The sequence below is a fragment of the Neolamprologus brichardi genome, chromosome 3, assembly GCF_056152115.1.
Source record: "Neolamprologus brichardi isolate AB-2024 chromosome 3, ASM5615211v1, whole genome shotgun sequence".
Classification (NCBI taxonomy): Eukaryota; Metazoa; Chordata; class Actinopteri; order Cichliformes; family Cichlidae; genus Neolamprologus; species Neolamprologus brichardi.
Genome location: NC_142106.1, coordinates 16788590 through 16795273, shown reverse-complemented (window position 1 = coordinate 16795273; position 6684 = coordinate 16788590). Strand labels below are relative to the sequence as shown.

At 36.9% G+C, this 6684-nt stretch overlaps 1 pseudogene; it reads left to right on the top strand.

Moving 5' to 3' along the window:
* The first annotated feature begins 519 nt into the window (after positions 1–519).
* On the top strand, positions 520–1611 carry LOC148103650 (uncharacterized; annotated as a pseudogene).
* Positions 1612–6684: the final 5073 nt, after the last annotated feature.

Here is a 6684-nt window from a genome sequence, read left to right as displayed (position 1 = left end):
CAGTGTTATACTGATTCACATTTTATTAATCTATAGTAGTTCATCATATTTTATAAAGTCATATGTGTGTTGTGGCTGAGGACCACGTAATACCTTCCCCATACATATTCCACTGTAATCACAAATAAACAGAGTTCAGCCTGCTTTCAGAAATAATTGCTAACTGTGAACACAAACACCAGACGCTTTATGACAGGATGCTGTTTGGGATCACTTTACGCTGGCATAAAAGGCATTTAGCTGTTGATGAATCATATGAGCTTCATGCCAAATCAGTCAAGGCCCAGGTTAGCAACGATTGTCACTACCACAGCTGGCATACTGCTGATGCCACTTTTCACAGTGGGGAGTAATGCGTGTTACTAGTTGCACCCACTTGACACAGGTATGAAAATTGTTTTACATCACAGTTGCTTAACTGTCTGTCCTTCTTTTGAACTTTTTCCTTTCTCCCTCCTCATATTCTACTCATTCTTTAAATTCAATTTTCTCCTCAGACCTACGCGATTTACAACAAAAATGTCAGTTAATGCCACATCAAACTATCTGCAGGACGGCATCTACTACACAGCTGCCAACATAATGTTTACTACCATCACTGCATTGAGAATCATCCTCCTTCTACCTCTCTGTACCTTCGTCCTTTATCTGGGTCACCAGCAATGGAAACAGCAGCGTTCAGCAGCTAGCCACGCTGACATTTTCACCTATCACGTGGCTGCCATGGAGCTCATCTTTGTCATGGGAGCCTTCCTTAGCATTGGAGGCACATGCACTAATCAATCCGTGATTGCAGCTGTCGGATCAATAGCTAGTTTGATTGCTTATTTTGGAGAGATTCTTTTTCATGTCCTGCCCTGTGTAGAGCACTACTTGGCTGTTGTTCACCCCATTATCTACATGGGTTTAAGAAGTCCCCGTGGTGCCAGGATCAGAAACATCACCATTGGTTGCGTTTGGCTTCTGTGCTTTGGACTGATAGGTGCTGATGCTCTATTAGCCCCTAACATCTACATCCAACAGCTCTGCCTTTTGGTTCTCTCGATAGTAACTCTATCTTTCTGCAGTGTCTCTGTTCTCTGTGCTTTGATTCGCCCAGGGCCAGGGGGAGGAGGCAAACAAAAAGACCAAGCTCACCAAATAAAACAGAAAGCTTTCTATACAATTGCAACTATATCCTGTGCTGTGTGGTTGTGGTTTGCTGGGCATCTTATTTCCATTGCTGTTAGCATGTCACCTTTATTGAGCAATAATGCCAAGTATGTACTGTTAGCGAGTACAGGTTGGTTTAACCTCCCCAGCTGTTTGGTGTTACCTCTGCTGTATCTATACAAGGAAAGAAAACTTTCATGGGTCTGTTTTAACAATAAGTGAAAAGAAGGATTGGGTTTGAATATATCAGCTGCCAAACACTGTGATACCGTCACAAAAACCCTGTGTGATGAACCGAAGATTTCAATTTTTGATTCATCAATCTGTAATACCTTCTTCCAGTCTGGTGGTGTTTCATGCCTCAGGCAAGCCTCTTTGTCTTATTCTAACATCTTAGCAATGGCTTTCTTGCTGCATCTCATCCTGTCAAACAGCTCGAAGTCTTCTCTTCAAAGTTGAAACTGAGACCTGCTTACTATGTCCACTATTACTTTGAGCTTGAAGCTGTTTTCCCGTTATTAGGACAAAACAAGCTGTTAACTTGCAGAAACTTGTCCTCTGATTCAGCTGTGGCTTTAGGTCTGCCAGACCTCTTCATATTCTGAAGGTATGATACCACAGTGTGTTTCAGCACTTCTTTTATACAGACAGAAGCGGTTGTAAGTAATCTTGAAAAATTGGAACACCAGGAATTAGTAGCACCAGCTTTCAAGGCTTGAACAACTTGCTGCAGAAAAGCTTTAAACTATTAACCAATTTTGTGTTCCCTTAAAGTTGTTTTTAAAATAAATAAATAAACTAAATTTTTGTATAATTCTGAAATGTACATTATTTTTACGGGTGTAGGTAACCTTTTTTAATCTCTAGCAGTTCAACACTTACCTTTCTATCATTTCAAGCTAATTATTTGAGCAACATAAATTGCAAAAAATAACTGGGAAAATTGGGATGGCAGCTTAGGTTAATATAGACATTAGCATAAAACAAAGAAAAAATATAGAAGACACAAATGGTGTCCATTAAAACTATTTTGAAAAGGAGGCACTCGCTTAACTTCAACAGCATTAACCCTCTGGGGTCCAGGGTGTAATTGGCCGTTTTTGACTACTTTTGATTTTACCTCCATATTTCACCTTTAAAAAAATATGTTTTTCTTGCCTTGTTTGGTATCATTATTTTCAGCACAACCTCAAATATCTGAAATTTTTCATTTTAGTGTACTATATTAGCACAGTTGATCTAAATTAAGACAAAAATTTCAAAATCCGAGTAGAAAAAAGTTATATTTCTTACTGTAAAACCCACAAACATGTTTAACGAATCGTTTTTATAACTTGAAATGCAAATATAAATTGTACATTTCTAAAAATTATGCACAAGTTTTGCAAACAACAAAGTTATCAGGTACTATTTACTTAAAAATGCAGCCAAGGCCTCAGGCGTTTTTTATATAACCATTTAAATCTATTTACAGAACAATCAGGTGTGCTGCATCAAATAAGAAGGCACACAAATTATTTGTGCCAGTCCAAAAAATGTAGTTTGTGTTCAGTATAAGACAGAGGAGAACAGCACAGGCCTAAACCCTGCAGGTCTGACAGCAGGAGGTGCATCAGTCCAGTTTTCCATGTGGGAACAGCGTTTACACTGAATCTGCCTTTGATGGCTTTTTTGGAGCAAATATGAAATTCAGCGGTATAACTGACAAACAATACAAGACAATAACTACACAACACACTAACTTTAGCCTCCAAACACGCTAAACGTCACTAATGTCTCACATATGAAAACTCGCTCTCTCTCTGTCTTTCGCTCGCCAGCTTTCCGTTGCGGGTGTCACTCCTAAAAACTTCCCCTTCTCCCTAAACAACCAAATGTCACATGTTGCCTTATCATTTTTTTTGATTGGCTGACATGGTAAACTCTAACACCAATAGGGAAGGGGTGCTTTTCCCTTTTCTTTTTTCACTCGCAAGCGGAGAGTGTTTGCTAGCGCTGTCTGCTTTTACCGTTCTTCCCGCTGTAAACGCCACTGTTTTGTTCAGAAAAAAACATCGCATGTATTTTTTATCGTAACTCTGGTTTTACGTGGCCCATCGACACAATTCAAAAACTGGTGTATAGTTTGAAGTCCGCACTTTCGACCCAAGTTGAAATGGAGACGATAGCTGTGTTCCAATTCAGGGTGTGCACGCTTGAAGTACGCGCACTACGCGTACTACCTACGGCGCGTACTATAAGTACGAGAAGTGCGGAAGTGAGAGGCTTGTGAAATGGGACGGTCTAGCCCTTCGTTGCGCTGTTCAGGTTGCCTAGCAACCATGATACTAACCGCGAGAAACGTTACATACAGCTTTTTTTGACAGAAATGAAGGAGAAAAATGTTTTGTCATGACATCACTTTGATTAGTTGAGTATCTGAGGCTGAGGCCACGGGACTGTAAAACATGATTGTTGGGCTTCATTTCTGTACTGAACAGTCATTTAAGATTAGTTAGTAAATAACAATTAGCTAATGTTGTTCATGAGACTAAAATCATCTCACTGTGGTAATGTAAATATAATATGGCCAATATTATATTATTGTCAGATTATTATGATATATATGTATATATATATATATACATATATAGGCTTTAAAACCAAGTTAATGCTGAAAGTACAAACATCACTAATGTCACACAACTTTGCCAACATGTGGCCAACAGCAATGTTTTAATGTTCTTCGTTATAAAACATTCGCGCATAATTAAGTGACGTCATATTCAGTACTTACTTTTGACAGTTCACTCTTGGCCGCTCCCTTCTGCCGTATTTTGCGGCAAAATTATCCACATCCACCGCTGCGCTATAAATTGTGGGATATATGGGACCATGAAGCGTGCACCGGACCACGCTTGATATTTGGGGAAATTGACGGCGCATTTGGAGTATGCATTTGAAGTACACTTCGAATTGGGACAGCCGTCGTCGCGTGGCGGTGACGTAACCGCACTTAAAATGCGTACTTCAAGCGTGCAGACCCTGAATTGGGACACAGCAACTGAATCGCTGCATCTCGTAGCTGTGTCGTCTTAAATTGGCCTTGTGAGTTTGACACGCCAGCGCGTCCAGCGACCCCAGAGGGTTAAGAAACTGTTGACAAAAAAAGTGTAAACAGTCATGAATGGAATCACATAAAACTTAACATTTGGTCAGCTAAAATAATAATAAGAATGAAAAAAAATTATCTGGAAAAAAACCAAACATGTAACAATGAAAGTTTTAAACTGCAGAGACCTTTTCTAAGGTGTTTGTGTAGTAACTGATCTTATATTATATACAGCACTTTCGTTTAATAAATATCCATGTGTTGTTTAGTCAGAGTGAGGTTTCTGTAGAACATCTAGGATAGTAGAGCCATTTGCGGTTGCATATTGTGCATTTGACAGCATAGTTTTAGATGTTTATCAGTTCGCTTAGTTCTCACCTTAACATTGTAACAATCAAGCATTTACAGTAGTTAGGCTCAATCAAACTGTCCTCGCAGTTCAGATATGTCTTCACAATGTTGTTTCAACTGGTCCTGTTCCTTAAACTGGTAATGATTGTTAAACTGGCACTCCCAACAGCCATATCCACACTTTGTTGTATACTAAATATGTCATTCTTCCATTCAAAGATACCAAATTAACAAACATTGTGATTCAAGTCTTAATTTGTATACTTATTATTCACTACTAAAAGTGATTGAACGTATTTCTCACCTTGCTAATAATAATGACAGCTCAGGTTGTGAATCAGGTATTGGAGACAATGCTCTGTGAACTATGTGTATTGCTGTATTAAAATGAACACCTGTTGTTATTTATGGGTTACCTGAATCCTGTTAAATGTAATGAATTGGTGGGTTCATGTAGAGCTACTGATATAGAAATGAAATAAATCAATAAGTAATAATAATAATAACAATAATAATGATAAGGATTGCAAAATCATTACGTATTCTCATATCCTCGTGAATTGAATTAAACACAGATGTGAAAAGTTCTGCTTTTCTTACATTTTTGGGTGATCTTTTCGAGTTTATCATTGTTTTTCATAAAGTTATCATAGTAGGAAAGACAAAATCTGTGACATTCATAAAGTTTTTGGTCATTATTGTGTGTAAAATTGTGTAAAATTAGTCATCTGTTGTATAGATATTTTAGTACAGAGTACCATTTTGATTCAAGAATGAAAGGCCAACTTAAAGAAGTCCAGATGCTTTTCTTTCCTGAGACTGAGGCCTGGATAACTGAGAACCTTCACAGACAATGAAAGGCCATGACTGTTGCAGCTTTTCTGTGTAACTATGTATTATATCCTCAAGTCTAGGTAAAAGGATGGCATTTACAGTATATATGAGTACTTACAGTAGTAGCAACTAACATGGTGCATGGTGGTAGACCTGATGGCTAATTTATCTTAAATGCAACAAACACGTCATTCCCATCTAACTGGTACTTTCTCAGTTGTTTAGAGCGTTGGAAAGTTGAAAAACCCAAAAGACATCTGAGTGAAAAAGAAATAAAATGCTCTTGATGGATGGTGGTCTTTATTATATTACTATTACTATTATTATTAATATTATTATTATTATTGATATACCTACAAAGAGAAGCTATTTGATTTACTTCTATATCAAGGTCCCGTATTTTAAACTTTTTTATTTATTTATCTTATTTATCTATATCATTTTTATTTGATTTATTTGTTTTTACATCTACAGTGAGCAACTTTAGCTAACAGTAGTTTACAAATGGAGTAAAAAAAAAAAACAACCCATCAGCTATCAGCATAAAATCAACATTAGGACAAAATTGTATTGAGACTGTGACTTCAGATACGTTTTTGGTAGTGATATTAGCCAGCAAGATTGGCATTTTTGTTAGCATTTTTACATGCAAAGATATGTAAATATATACCACCATTGTTGCTCAAGTCTACACTTGTGAGTCACTTGTAAAATTAACTTAGCATGCCGCTAATCTGCTTATTATGAGATGTTAGTGCTCTATGAGCTACAACAATATTTCATTGCAATGATGCTTTAATTAAAGAAGATGTAAAGATTCTGCTGTGTTCTGTGTTCTTTCGAAATGTTACAGATACTGTATAAATACCTAATTTTACTTATAAGTTATTTCAGTCTTGTTACCTGTATGGAAACATGTTCATGATGCTCAGGATATTCATAATACTATATGCTGAGGCATAAAAAATAGAAAACGTAACTGTACTTTTTATGATTGTTGACACTTGGGGCATATTTTATTTCTGTTGTCATAAAGTGAACAGTAGCTATAAACTAATTACACAAACACTCTCATGCCTGTTTAGGTAAAGCACTGATTAGAAAAATAATTGTTCATTGGTTAGAAATGACTGATGTGCCCTGCAGCTTTTTGAATTATACAATGAAGAATTTTTAAAATAGTTTTTATTAGATGTAGAATAATGAGGTCATAAATCACTCTGTTGCTTCATGCAAAAATATTATGCAGTCCTGTG